The sequence below is a fragment of the Pseudopipra pipra genome, chromosome 1, assembly GCF_036250125.1.
Source record: "Pseudopipra pipra isolate bDixPip1 chromosome 1, bDixPip1.hap1, whole genome shotgun sequence".
Classification (NCBI taxonomy): domain Eukaryota; kingdom Metazoa; phylum Chordata; class Aves; order Passeriformes; family Pipridae; genus Pseudopipra; species Pseudopipra pipra.
The window spans coordinates 137,083,021-137,099,062 of NC_087549.1; the positions used below are offsets into that span (position 1 = coordinate 137,083,021).

A 16,042-nucleotide genomic window follows, 5' to 3' on the forward strand; every position below is an offset into this window, starting at 1 on the left:
AATCAAGTTTCTGGATTAATGACTGCTATTTAGTATATGCTATAAAGATATCCAGAAACAAAGATATTCAGAGTTGTATTCTATATTATATAGGTGTTACCCTCACCAGAAGATCCACAAAGCATTACATGTCTGAGGCAACATTTTAGAAATGAACTGTTTATCTGACAATTTTTATTTCTTGATTTTATTTATATTGTTCCCAAGTATAGTCACTCTCTCAAAATTACAGTGTCAATAGGGATTAAAAAAACAACGAAACCCAGATCTGAATTAGCTGTGGAACAGAGCTGAAACAAGATAATAATTAATGCAATACTGTAATTAGTCTGTCAGGCTTTTTATTACAAATCATTATTTTCATTTTAAAATTTTCGGTTTTATAACATCAGGCTATTACAATGCTGTATACAAGTTTGGGCCCAGAGTGAATAATAAAGACTGAATGAGGGGAAGGAGAAAAACAGAGGAAAATGCAGAATTTGAAAAACTCAGCTCTGAAATTATATTTTAAGGAAGTTGATATTATCCCCTAACACAAGACCGGAGTGTCCATAGTCTCTTGTCTGTCAAAGGAAGGTGCTTTTATTACTCAAAAGATTTTTCCTGAAAAGACCACATATGCATTTTTTAATTTTTCCGTTTTCAGCAGCTACTTCTAAGGCATGTGCACACCAAAGCAGAATTCCTCGCTGAAGTACCAGCTTGCTTCCAGCTTGATTACTGCCAATGAGTTGTTTCACATTGCCATTGTTTTATAGGTTTATTTTTAACTTTCAGTTAAGGGGAAGGAAGAGACAGTGACTAAACATCTATTCTAAGCTCAAAGAAACATTAAATTCTTGAGACGTAGATTTAATAGAATTACACAAAATAAATGTGAAAATGCCATGTAAAAATATCTTTTAAAAACTAGGGATTGAGACCATGATAACCTCAACAAATGAGTGCCTCTGGACCATGTACCTGGGATAAACAACTACAGTTTATTACTTTTCTACCACACACTTAGATGCTTGGTATTCTTTTTGGAGCACTCACAAGCTGTCCCACAGTGCTCTTCCAATTACTTCGAACATCACACAAGTAAAAAAAGTTACTGTGTTTTCAGCTGTATCTGAAGAATTTAAACCTTAGTTTTATTGGGGAGCAGAAGGATTATTTGTGTAAAAGATCAAGACAAAAGGTAGTTTATATATTTAATGCTTAAGCAAAGCAAGAGATCCCAAGACAACTCTGAAATAATCAAGTTGCTTAAATATTTATGTTGCTTCACCTTGAGAAGTTGAATCAGAAATGTATAAATTCACAAAAACAGATTGTTCATCTTAGCTACCAGAAATAATATAGAGATTGTTTTGTTTCCCCTCATCTACCAACCCAGTCAGCCACTTCATAAACAACATGGGCTTGTCTTCAAACAAAATATAATTATTCAAACACTACTGTATCAAATAAAAGACAGGAAATAGTTTACTGGCCATGGTTTTAGCTAAACCATGAAAGTGATCTTTATCACCATATCAGCTGATTGTAATTAAGCCCCTAAAAGGTTGAAGAGGGTACAATAGTATCAATAGATAATTAAATATGGGATGTTACTGTAAATTATTTCATTACAACTGGCACATAGGAATTTCTAAAGCAGTAAGTAACCTTTCACAACACCACCCAACACAACACTGGGGAATGCTGTATGTTCCAAACATTTTCCTAATTAATGCTACCTACGGGTAATGTTAGGCATCTTCAGGCAAGGTTCCACATCCTCTAGGACCTGCCCTCGGCAAAAATGGTTGGTTTTTGAGAAAAGCCTCTCATCACTACAGGACTTCCTAGCAATGTAGGACTCTAAATAAGCTAAAAAGAATGATTATTTTCAAACTAATGAAGAAGCATCTCCCACCTGAAATCATCCGTTCTAAGGGACCATCATTTATTGCTACCTGGCTCTGTTGGCCACCTTCAGTAACATCTTCAGAAAGGCTGAGCAACAAAACACAGAGTTAAGAGTTTTCTGCAGACTAAGACATTATTTTACATATTAGGGCAGAAGTCCAAAGACTACAGAAAGCCATGATCACACTAAAGTTTTGTTTGCTTTAAAGAAAAAGCTCAGGGAACATGTTGGATGGCTTCATTTAGAATTTAGAAACCTTGATCTCAGTTACATCTAGGGAGGGAAAAATAAAACCTGTATTAGGCACCTCATTTAACAGCAGAAGGAGCTGGTAATGTTATAGATATCAAGTGCATTCACTGAGTTCTCCAACACTGCTTCAGGTTGGCAGATTTTGCCACCAATTAAGGCAAATGAGCCTGTCACAGTGTCTCCCTCATGTGGATACAAACATCTCACAAATCACCCTATTTCACATATCTATCCTTCCAAAGCAATATCGTGCCATCATATTTCCAAGCTTAAACATCTCTTTGTTTTGGGCTAGAATTACTTCTCAGAAATACCAAACTGCAAGTCTGTATTTAGGTAGGCCACAGTCTGGCCTCTTATGCATGCAAATATGCAAGTATTCACGTGGGAATTTTTAAATTCTTAACACTCTATTGAACAGTCAGAGTATCCATGTGTCTAGTCACATGACCTCTAGGTAGAAGTTAAAAGTTCAATCTTCTACATTTTTTCATATAATCCCTTACACTACAAACCAGTGTTTTAACACACAAAGTCACCATTTGAAGGAATCAACAGAATGTTAAAAGTTAAACACATTTCTTAAAGTTCTCTGTTGGACTTATAGATTTTTGCCTCAAGGACAGTACATGTCATATTCAAAGGGTGGGGGAGAAGAGGAAACATTCTTCTCACTATTTATGACATCTACTTTTGGCAGCTTGTTTAATTCAGACAATGAAAAATACATTACTAAATTTTATTTTACTCAGCATCCTTTTCATACTCTCTAGTCTTACCAAGATAAGTTCTATCATTACACTATAAATACATACACAGAAACACAGAAAGGATTTTTTTCACCACCCCCCCCCAAAAAAAAAATCTAAATAGCCATTTGCCTTCCATTCTTTTAAAATTAAATTATTGCTGAAAATGCACAGATTCAAATCTGGTCTCCTCCTCTGTCTATACAAATTCAGATTCCCACTACAGACTTCACTTCCATCTTTACAATAAACAGAATAACTGGTGTCGTACACAGTACAAGTATACTGTTCCACTGCCTTCTATTCCTAATGTAACTATGATTACTAATGAAGCTAAAAAAAAAAGCCTCATTGTGGTCCCAAGACAATTTTGGTGAACACATAACATATCAGATATTGCCATAGGCAAACAGTGATTAGGTCAAGGGGAAAAAATAATCAATGTCTACATAGTTTTCACTTACCAACATACACAATTCAAAATCTAAATTGTTCCCTTGAGTGCAATGCAGTTATACAACAAGACTTAGTTACTTACAATTTAGCAACTGCTTCTAATGCAGTAAATGTGTTCAATTCATCTTGGGTTTTAAATATGCCTGCCAATGTCTTCAAATAGGTGGCAGTATCTTTATTAGCAATGGAAAGGCACGTGGCCCAGGAAACAAGACTGCAGATAGAAATCACATTTCTACTCACTTGCAGTTGGTCCAATCACTAGTTAATGGGTGCAAGGAGAAAGACATCAGTGCACCCATTTCATCACAGTGCTGCTGAATGCCACTGTAGAATTTTCCACAGCCACGTTACTGAAGCTATATTGCAAAAAGCGACAGTTGTATAGAGCACCAGCTTACTATTTCAAGTGCAAACCTGTAAGTAACTTCAGTGCAGGCAGGCCCTCATGAGGCCTTCTTTAGCCTTCCCAAATTATAAATCAAAGTTATATAACTCTTGTGTTTGGATTTATTTTTTTTTTTGAGCATTCAAATGTATATGGTTTCTTCAACAAAACTATTTCATTCAGTACTTTTGTGTAGAAGAAGGGGTATAAGCCACTACTTTCTTTCTGGTAACCATCAGGCATACAAGTTGAAGAAGAATGGTACAGAAAAAGAAACAGAAACTAAGCTTTGCAAATTCACCATCACATATTTTTCTTCCGTGATTTGAAACTGCAGGATGCACAGGCTGTCCCACAGAATTCACAGACAAGCAGGGGCAGATACTAGACGGAAGCTGCCACCGTCTATTAAACACTGTGTCAACACTGCTACTTTCTACCTGTTTGTCTTCACGTGAAGTCCACAGAAAACTAATATCCCTAAGTGTTAGAGAACAAGCAAACATGACTGTAGGTCAACAATTAAATATCCCCTGTCCTCATTCCTTAAGCAGCATCAAGGAACTCCATGTGATCCCCTCCTTTGTGTCTCATTCTCATATGGGGACAGAACAGTGACCACTGTTGCTCCACAACCCTTCTCTAGGTAATTCTTAGGATGGAAACCATATGGGGGTGACCCTTCTTCCAGCCTGATTCTTCCCCTCGCGCTGGTTCAGCACAGGCTGACACACACCTCTTCAATACCACTCCCGGATTCCCATCACACATGTTCACTTCAACCTGGTCCTAATTTAATCTCCCATGATCAGATTAGTTCCAAGAAGTACACCTGAGTTTGCCAAGTCTGCACTTGGAAAAACATTTATGAGGGAAATAGAATCTTGTAGAAAATTCCAGAGGTGGGAAGGACCTGCTGGCAATCCCGAAGAATATATATAGGTTATATAGATATATGTATAAAAGACTCTAGGAAAGGAAAACAAGTGTCTCCCAGAAGACCAAGCATTATCTGTGAACTTTCATAGTTAATAGATACCAGCTGAGTTTTGGTTTAAATTTCTCACCGCATAACCTTTGTTCAATGACCCTTTATTTTATCCAACTTCTTTCTAAGACACTCATCTTTTCCAGGGATGTAAAATAAGTTAAACTCGAATTTGCTGCTTGTCTACAGATGAATGCCCTGAACATACGCAGGCAGGAGGAGAGATCTGCTCTGCTGCAAACCCAGCCATGTGTCTCACAACATTCCATTGATTTAAACTGAATAACAGCACAGCAGGGAAATACATAGGAACTAAAAATAATGCTAAAAAGGTGTTTTAATGCTTTTTTATTTGCTAAGTTTTAAAGCAAGTCATGAAATGAAAATGAATACAAACCAGTACAATGTATTCCTGTGAGCTTCTGATAACTGGCACAATCCCTTCCCTGGCATGTTTGTTTCCAGGGGAGTGTGTCAAATGAAAGACGACTCTTTTCAGTCTAGCATGCCAAATGAATGAAAATTCTGCTGCCTCATGCTTGAGAAACCAAAAAAGTGTTCTCCTCAGCACATGTGCACAATTACATGGGCTTAGGTTTTCTTGACCAATTTGAACAACAGTATTTATACATAATTTTTTTCTTCATTGAAACTATTTCATGCTTTTACATTTTTTTCAGATACTGATTACTTAGGAAAAATTTGATTGCCAAGAGAACACTGTCATGTACAACCATAAGTTATGTTTTAACATAAGCTTTGTCTCTGAGATGCAGAGAACACTCATCAACTCTCAAAATTTTTAAAATTACTCTCCAAAATCACAATGGATAGAACCTGTGAAACAACAGCTGAGGACATTACTCAAGCCAACACTAACTAATTCAAAATCCTGCCTACTGTTATATTTTATTTCCACTTAGTTTTCTATTCTGGTAGTTCAAAAGGAAGGAATGAGTAGAGTTTTTTTATTTATTTCACATCTTTTTCCACAAACACTATTACATACTTATTTTTATTCTATTTCATATATGTAATTTATTGTTTACATATTTACATGTGTTATATATATTTTTATAATATAGTTATATATATTTATATATATATCTGTATGTATTACCTTATAGGCTTAAGAAAGTTGTTTCTAGGGAGTTATCTTAAAAATCTGCCTATTGTATCAGAGAGTTCCAGTCTACCGCTCTCAGATAAAAACATCACCTACAAACCTCCCAGTCCTGTGCAACATATTCACAGAAACTAAATTGCTACAAAGAAAGACCACTGCTCTTACAGTCCAGGTTGGCAGAGAAAGCAAAATGTAGAGTCTCCTACAGTGCATTTCTTGCTCAATGCTTTTGCTGCTAGATAACACAGCCTCTGGATTGACAAGAGAGGTGACGCTACACCCAAGGACAGCTGCGTGCAGTCCACACTCACCACTGTGGAGCACCAGCATAAGGCAGCAAAAATTTTGGGGTGTTGGATCAGACAAGTTCTGACCCTTCCCACAATGTAATGCCAAAAATATACTATTTTATTGTTTATATAGTTTTCTTGCTACACTTCTGCTTTAGAATGTTTCCAACTTCTTTTCAAAGGGTAAGGAATTAAAGGAAATCAGAAAATCAGCAAGGCTATATCCATACCAGACCTTTACCCCTTCCTCCTCCTGCTATTCCTGTTCTCATTCCACGCTTCCACCACAACTGACGTTACTGACTCATATGCTCTGACACAGCAAGCCATCTTTTCAAATAACTGCTTCCTAGATCTCTTTAAGGGTAGTTTTTGGAGTGAGATTTCTAATGACCACAGATTTAGGTTTTAACAAAAAACAAATATCTAAATAAATAAGTAAACTAAAGCCCCCAAAAATTGCTTGAGCTACTAATTACTGAATTCCTGCGTCACCTGAATGGTTACTGTCACTTCTGTGACTACATCTTTAATTGCTAAAACTTTTCATATTTTTTAAAGGTGTTTATTACTCTCCCTTGTGACATCCAAAAAATGAGGAAAGGGCACTCGAGACAGGATATAGGACATATAACTGAATATATTATAAAGCCATACAAGAAGCCAACAGAGCACAATTACCTCCAGCACAGAAGTTTTCAAAAATCTACCTGTTATCTTATGCATCAACACAACATTTACAGGGTGAATAATCCCCACAGGCATCAACTTCCAGAATAAACATTAACTATTTATTAGCAACTTCCTCAGCCCTATCAGCAGCTAAAGACACCAATATATATATGCCCATACACCCACACACATCCACCTTACATATTTTTATACATATACACATGCTAATTTCAAAACAAGGTGTAAACAAGCTTATCTTTCCAGCAGCACTTAATACTTATATAATGCCCTAATTTATATTTGTAATTACTGCTTAACTTCTTAAAATATTTTAAGAACACAGTTAAATAAGCTTGGAAAGAACAGAGTGATCGTTTTTATATGTGACTTAAGTAATGTTTTTAATGTACAACCTTTTTTTAAACAAATTACAAAAACATGGATATCACAAAGCTTCTCTTACAGGTGCAAGACAAAGTGGAAATAAATAATACCTTGAATAGTTAAAGGCTCTAACTGTCAAAAATGAAAAGGTGTATCAAACAGAATTTTATGAGGTTTGCCCCAAGACCACACTCAGTATTTTAGCCAGCAAGCTGAATTATAGACTCCTGTTTAATCTGGTCGTTAACATTAACCTGGAAAACTTACAAGATGCAGTCAAAGAGAACTAGAATTTTAAAAGATCTGGACAAAATGGAGAACTGCTCTAAGAAAAATATGACATTATTTCCTAAGTGAAAGACTAATGGTCTACATCTGGACAGAATTCATCAACTACACAAACACAGGATAGAAAAAAGCATTTAGGCAGAAACAATCAGTAAATCACAAGCTGAGCATGAGTCAGTGGCATGGTGCTGCCTGTCGGTGCAGCACAGCGCCGTGACACGAGCAGCATGGCAGCGAGCGGCCGTGCCATGTCACGCAGCAATTGTAAGACCTCAGCAGATTGTCGTGGCCAGTTCAAACAATGTGACTAGAGAGAGCTATAAGCCTGCTCAGATAAGAAACAAAAAAAATCTTACTAAGAGGGGGTCTAGGAGAAAAAAAAACAGTGACTTGTTCAGAGAAACTGAAAGAACGAGAGTAACTTAAGCCTAAAGAAAAGGTAGCTGACACCAGGACATAACATCTTCAAATATGTAAAAGGTAGCTTTAAAGAAAAACTTGAATAATTGCCCTGTCTGATCTACCAGGGCTAAGCACTATGAGTTAGATAGCAGCACAGGAAGATCCAAGTTAGATACCAGGAAAACCTCCTAGAAGCATCACTAGCATATCAGTGGAACAGATTGATGAAGTCTCCTTTACAAGCAGGTCTTGCATACATATATCAGGCGTGACTTAGATTTAACCAGCTCTGTCACAGCAGGGTACAGTAGGTCACTAACATTCCTATATTTTAGAATTTAAATATCCTTTTGATGATCAATTTAATAATTACTCTCAAAATATTCCAACTGGATTTACTGCATCTGTTTATGTGGTTTAAAAGGTCCTGGCTGAAAGACAGTATTCTTGTCACACTGAAGGTGACAGATGCTCATGCTGGAAGAAAGAGTAGACGAGATTTTCACAAAACCTAAAAGGGCTTCGAAAGGAGTGGCGAGTATAAAGGGGCAGCAGGAAACACCTCTTTGCTATGAAGTCCCGTGGGACCTCGCTCCATGACTTGGACTGCTAGGCATTGGGCTTATTTTTCCTATTACACAGTAGTTGCTCTGACATAAGAAAGTCATCCTGTAGTAGGTGATCACTAATAAGGCACCCACATAATTTGAGTTTAGAATACTTTCTCCATCCGTTATCAGCTTTAACCTTGAAAGATGGTAATATAAAGCAGATATGATCAGCAAGGTTCCTTGACAATGTCAAATGAAAATAAGGGCTAAACTGAACAAGAAAAGCAGGCAGAAACTTTTACAACTACAACTTTTTTTAAATTAAACTATTCCCTTAAAAATGTATTTGGTTTATTATAAATATATACTTAATGCCTGCAACAAAACCACCTAAATGAGAATATGGTAGAGCCACTGTAGTAAACCATATCCATGCACAGCAGTTAAGACAGAAAACAGGAACACCTCTCTCAAAATCATATACATATTATATATGTTTACAATATATTTATACACTTTCGTTGAATATATTTTGTATCTGCTTCCACCCTCCTTTTCCTATTGTTTACCTAGCTTCTGTACCATGCTATGATATTTCTGAAGGGCTCATTTTGTAGAAGCAATGTTATTTTCCTTAGGTAAAGGACATTCAGAAACAGCCCTGTTCACTGAACTTGAGCTGTGAGATCTAAGTGTACCTGAGCCCGCAGTCTTTAATTTCTTTGTCCTTCTAGAGCCTGAAAGAAGACATGAAGCATTTACTGAGATTGAGAAGGTTTTCATCTCCCTGCTACAAAATTCACATTGTTAAGCTTGAATAAATTCTTAATATCTTTCTCCAGAAAATAACCAGTTAAATGAAAGGCATAAAAAATATAATCTTATGTACGAGGTGCTTATGTTTTCCATGAACAAAACCATATTAGGGAAATGTCACTCTCCTCCTCCCACAAAATGTTCCACCTTTTATTTTTGGCATATAGAGCAGAAAATGTCTATGAATCTTGAAATCTTAAAAATCCACCAAATGTAAGGAGTTATGAGGGAAAATATTTTTTTTTTAAACTTCAAACCCAACTGATCAGAAGAGGCAAAACACTGCATATTTTTAGCCAAAGATGCTGCAGACTATGTTAAGGTAACTTTGAGATTATATGGGATATTAATACCTCTGAAAGCTCTAAAATACATTAATGAATCTGTATATATTTATTCAAAATGTATTTCTATGAGTATTTTTTCAAAAGCATTGCCTTAAACGCTAGGTTTATAAAAAACTACCAGCAGCATTTATCCAATTCTTTCCTTCGTTATTTAGAATACCTTCTACTGAACTAGTTAGGATTTAGCCCAACCCGTCATGTAGGAGAGTCATATAATGATCCCTTTATACTCATTAACTACCATTTTAATGAGCTATTACTACCTCGGGACCCAGAAGACCTCAGGGAGGTTGTAACATGCCACTACCTATATAGTAATTCACTGCTGAGTTAGTACATAGCCTCCTTGAAAGAATGCAGGAATGCCCTCCATCGCTCTCCGTAGTTCAGATGCCAGCATCAGCAAAATTTCTGCATGTAGGACACATCCCAGCCTAAACCCTGAAAAGCAGCTCAGTTAAACTCCAATAAGCTTTAACAGATTACTATTGCTATGGCCCACCACTTTGCTAAACCAGTCCTAACAAAATAAACTGAAAGCAGGAGCACTGTCAGGCCACTTCAGTTCACAGCTTGATGGCACAAAACACTGCAAATCTGATCAAGGGCCAGGGCAGAAGGCAGAGGACACTATCATCTCAAAAGACAATTGATAAAATCTGCCAGAATCTGTATGAGTCATAAATTAGGCAGCCGATGTCCAAATGTACTCGGATTAAGAAATCAAGTTTAGCACTATGAACCATTAATTAGAATTCACACAGACAAATAACTTATAAGCAACTGAAAGCTAAATAAACTTAAAAATTAAAAATCATATCCATATTTTAAAAGCCACATATATGCAATGACTTGTGATGGAACTGACTTGAAGACAGCCCTTCCCATTCACTAGCAATTTTGTATGGAAAATTGCTATTATGGTCTCTAAAAATGCTTATCTGACATTATTTCTAGTGAGAATGAGCCAAATAATCCTTAAGGAAGATAATTACCTCTCAAGATTTATGGCAGCTGTGGGCAGATACTGTTACACACAGTGGCACGCTGTTCCCTGAATTGCCCTTTATGTTTCTCAAATTAAAATGTTTTAACTGAACCACCCAGGCCGAAGTGAGGGGCAGAAAGATCACTTCTCTGCTTTTCATAAAGCCTCTCCCTGCAAGCACTTACTGCTTCTCTCTTCCAGTACTATATTGGAGGCATCTTTTGCATCAGGGAAGAAGGGGAGTAATTCATGCTGATCCATAAGTTGCATCCACTCGTGGCCTGCAAGAGCTGAAAGAAGAGCAGAAGACAGACCCTACCCAAACTGGGAAACCCTCACCATAGGGCATTTCCCTGCAGATGCAGCCCAAGCAGCAGCTGGGATGAGCTGAGCTTCTGCTCTCACAGCAATATCCACAGCAAGGCTGGAGCTGAACCAGATGCTGTGAAATCGAGACAAATCTAGAAGAGACAGAAGGCAGGTCTGCACAAGGAAGAAGAGCTGAGAAGATGAGCACAAAGGAAACACTTCTCCCAATCTACTTTAAGCGTTCTTCAGTTAGCTGAGTGTAACACCCAACAACCTCGTCACAACAAAAGGCAGCGAGTATCAAACACACGTATGTGCCTGCTTCTCTCTTTGTACATAAAAATAACTCAGCAAAAACAAGCCTGTTTTGCTGAGAAGCTAAGTAGCCCATCAGCACAATCAGAGGACTGAGAAAGGCACAATAATAGCTCTTACCCAATATTGCCCCTGAAGTCACGAGTGAAACAGAGTAGGAAATACTCCCTGATCCTGAGAGAAAAGTAAGTAAAGGGGCAAATGTAAGGCCAGTTTTTCAGCCACTGATACTAAAAGGCAGCTGTCATCCACCCATAGAGGCCTATTCTCAAGTCTTAACAGCAGAATTGAAACTGGACAACTAAAGAAATCTCTTGCTTCCTCCATCCCTATTTTCATTTCCCCATCATCATAAGCAGAAGTAACAGATCAGAGGACTTTTCCTCTGACACCTGTATTTTAAGGATAGCTCCTCAGTCTGGAAGCATTACCCAGCAGGACAGAGAGCAATAGCCAACTGCAGGGACTACAAAGTTGGGTGAGCAGAGCTGGTAGCAAGACAAACACTGCAAAAGGCAACGCGACCAAAATAAAGAGGAGAAGTATGCCTTTTGCTATGCTTGTGGAAAAGAAGAATCAGCAGCTGAGTGAGCAGCAATAAAAACTTGGCACAGGTTACATCCCATTAACTATGCTACCAGAAGTCTTATTTCAGACAACTGACTGCAGAAGATAGTGGCTATTACCCATTCATTTACCTGCCTCTCAACACGGGATTACAGGATTATCAGCGTCAAAGACAACAGTGAAAGTTGGGAGATAAAACTGGTCCTACTGCCTCAAGTAGAAACACTGGCAAATGTAGAATATTTCAAATGCATAAGCTACAGGAAAAGTTTTGTGATCACAGGACTTAAAAGAAGCAAGGATAAATCCCTAACATGGGTTCTCTCCCAGGTTTTCAAGTTATAAAATCAAGATTAAAAGAAAGGTCAACATACAAGCAAGAATATAATCAGTAGGTAACTTTTGACACAGGTGGAGAGGAAAGGACTGAGACTGCAAGTCCACAAGCTACTAGAAATAAACATTCTGTTACTGACAGTCCTGTGAGCTGCCAAAGCTGCATTTCCTCTGTCTCATAACCCCAGCCATGGAATCTAATCCACAGAAGGTTTTTTCCCATCAGACGCAATTTCTTCTTCTCATAACTTATCTTTCAGGGAAGGAAGAAAACCCAAACACAAAACAGTGGTGGCAGAAATACTGCAAAACTATTTCTGAAAAAATCAGTCACAGTAAGTACTGCTGGACAAAATAAAAGAAATATTTACTGCACGGTGAAGAAACCAGGAAGCAGGAAGAAAGGAAGAAGGGGACTAAAATTAATCTGCTCCCACCTTCGAATTACTCCCACCCTGAGCCAACTTTAGGCAGATGCCAGCAGTGGAAGCTGTATATCCTGTGGCAATGTTAACAAGGAGCACACTTCTGACAAACAGACCAAAAGGATAAAAATTTTTGGTCAAGTTCCTATTTTTATTCTTTGAATCAGGAGAAAGGGTGCAACTTATTTTTTAAGTAACAAGAGAAGGTATTGTTAAAAAATAACGAGATTGCTAAAAGCTAAGAGATTAATTTGAGCATAATTCAAGTTTAATTCAATCTAAAATATAAATTTACAGTTTTAAAATTCGGGGATAACAGAAATATGATAAAGATGCTACATACAAAAATGAATATTCTGAACCAGTAAAGGGGATTTGGGAAGAACTGAGTAGTTCCCTGAAAAGGAACTACAATCTGTCGTCATTACTCCTGCCACCCTGTCTTTATGCAACACAGATGACTGCTTACCCAGTGAGCAGCTATTCAGGATTTTTCTCCATGCATTTTTTCATTTGTGGCCTCATCTGGTCTTAGCTGCTTGCTGTTCAAATACGTTTGGAGGCCGTGGTTATTTTTGTTTTGTAGCCCATCACAATGGCATCAGAGTTCATCAATATTATTTACCATTGTAGTATCTTAAGAGACAAGTGTACAGTACTTGCCTTTTTCATATATTGTAAAATGAGGCACAGATTAAGGTAAAATCTTCAGTAATCTCAGATGCTAATTTTATCTCAGATATGATTTTTCCAAGTGCTCAGTATCAAACTACATTTCATACATTCAGGGCACAGACTTTAATCGACTTCAGCTGCAGCTGCAAACCCTCAGCATTTCTGCATATAAGCCCCTAGTATCTCAAATTATGCAACCAGAATTGCAGAGCACTCAAATCAATTAGTCACCACTTGGGAAAAGTTTCGTTTAAACGACTTGCCTAGCATCACACAGGAATTCTGTGGCAGAGAGAGGAACAGAATTCAATCCTCAAGGGCGCTTTTCGTCTGACTAGCTTACCCATGAAACCATTTCCCCTACCCCCCCCTGCAATCTTCTCCCCCACTCTCTACATACCCTCAACATCTACAGGTTAAACAGTTTTTACAGACAACAGTCTCTTTCAATACATAAGCCTGAAGCTGCACTGGGGCCAGATCTCTCCCTGAGCCTGAATAAGTAAAGACCCTGTAGAATATAATGTAGTGAATTAAAAATCATCACAATGAACAAGCACAAAGAAACCAAATTAAGATTTGAGACATTCTGAAAACTGACATTCCCTAATTTTAGAGTATGCAGCTCTGGAAATTTATTACTAGTCTTTTAAAAGTGATATTAAGGTACATGGCTGTTGTACAAAAAGACAGAAACAAGTAAATTCAGAAAGGAAAAAGAAATTTGCATAAGCAATGCAGACCTGCTTTATAATACTAACTCACAAGCAGTGCTTTTCCCCCCTCTCTTCAAATAAACCCCAGCTCTCCAAAGCATCATTTTGATTCTAAGAGGCTCCACTAAATTGCAAAACGATCTGGCTAGTTATCAACTTGCCTATTTCAAATTACAAATCTTAACACAAACATAATGTATTATGGATTCTTCCTTAAAACAATAAAAGTGTGAGGTTTCTGTGAGATAGGCAACAGTACTGGTGTCTGCACAGAACTAAAAGCCAGCACTTGCTATATCATTGTGGAAGAGCTGGGAGAAATCAGCAACCCGAGGGCGTCAATGAGGAGGGGGAAGGAGACTGCCTGTATTTCAAGCAGATGAGCCCAGGTGCAGACGGACAGGTCTGAAACACAAAGTGTCCAGGCAACTGATGATTCTCTTACAGCAAAGTGTACTTTTTGTCTCCAAAGGCCCAGAAGTATTTACCAAGCACTTTCTGCGAGGCTTATGTATTTTTATCACCTAAGCCAAAGCAGCCCAAGCCCCAGCACCTTGCAGAATCTCTCAAGTACAATGAAAGTAATGAGATTCTAAAAGTAATGGCAGCCACATGAGAAAGTAGTTAAGTGTTTTAATTACTAATTCTGTTATGGTACAGCAAAATTCTTCCTTAATAATGCAGGAGAACTTCCCTACATGAGAGGGTACTCCAGAACCACAAATAGAGATGTCTACTTTCAGACCACAAATTACTGCAACCATTTTTAAACTACATTACTTGGAATCTTGTTGAAATATAATTTGTGAGGCACATTTTCAGAAGTTATAAATAATCCAGAACTGTTTTGTTTATGTGAATGGCATTGTTAGCATTTATCAATACAAAAAAATACTTGCAATACTTTAGTATCACTTCTATCTCATTTTATCATCACATTTAATGTAAAACATTTGACTAAGAACTGAAAAGCTTTATATACCCTGGAAGACAAATTCCATCAAGCTGAATAAACATGACTAATCCAAGTCTTTCTTCAAAAAAAAAAAAAAAAAGGAACAAGAATCTAAGTATTTGTAGTCATATTTTGAAACAATATTTCATGTATTTTATATTTGATGTAGTTTTCCTGCACTGTGTAAAAGAAAATATAGAACCACACCACTCCCACATGGGGCAATCAAACTTTGCATGTAATTAAACCAACATTGTTTTAAACACTAAAATTCCAACTCTGCAAGTTTCCAGGAATCCTAGGACTCAAGCATGTATTTACATGGAAGTCAAATACAACTAACCACTGCCTAAATACTGGTGGAATTATGCCCTCAGACTGACAGGCATGCTAAACTTTTATTTGATAATATTAGAGATCTCCAATTGGACTCAAAATATCCCCGAGTTGAGAAATTACAGACAAAGATTTTGCTTTCTTTATCAAATGAGTCTCCAGGTATCTTTAACTGAGTCTGAAATTTAGGTGAATATCGATAAAGAACACAAAACCAAAAAACTTACTGCTCACTACATTAATAAATTGCATCACAATGAAATTTGAATTCTTAAAGGCTCTCACAGCAAAGCAAAACAAAAACATGAAAAGTTAATTTTATGAGTAATTTTAAGTTCCTCATATTTATTCTGCTCCCACTAAACACTACAACTAATCATTACACAGTTTTCTGTGATCAGTTTTATCAGGTTTTTTTCCTATTATCATAATCATAATAAAGTAAAATAAAATTGTTTAGAAAATCTCCCCACAGAAGGGAAACTTCTGATTATTCTCTACAATAATTCAGTAGTTTTAATTAGTGAATCTCCTCTATCACTATTAAGAACCAAAATGAACTCCCCAACAGTCTTCAGTTCTGATAGGGCATTTTTATTTAAAAGTGACAAAGTAAAGTACTGCATACAGACAGGGAATTAATTCTTTGTTCAAAATACACATTAGTAGTGAATACAGGAATATGCAAGGAAATTAACTCCATACATTGGTTCCTAATTTGTGCAATTTTATGCCTGTTCTAAGAACTGACTTGTTCCTTCTACCAAACAGGAAGTAACGGTTTGAGATTTGCTCAGCAGTCAAGGATAAA

The 16,042-nt window shown here is 37.1% G+C and overlaps 1 protein-coding gene across 1 annotated transcript in view; it reads right to left on the bottom strand.

Moving 5' to 3' along the window:
• DNAJC1 (DnaJ heat shock protein family (Hsp40) member C1) overlaps positions 1-16,042 on the bottom strand; it is a 107,470-nt gene that overhangs the window by 70,523 nt on the left and 20,905 nt on the right. The window lies entirely within an intron of this gene.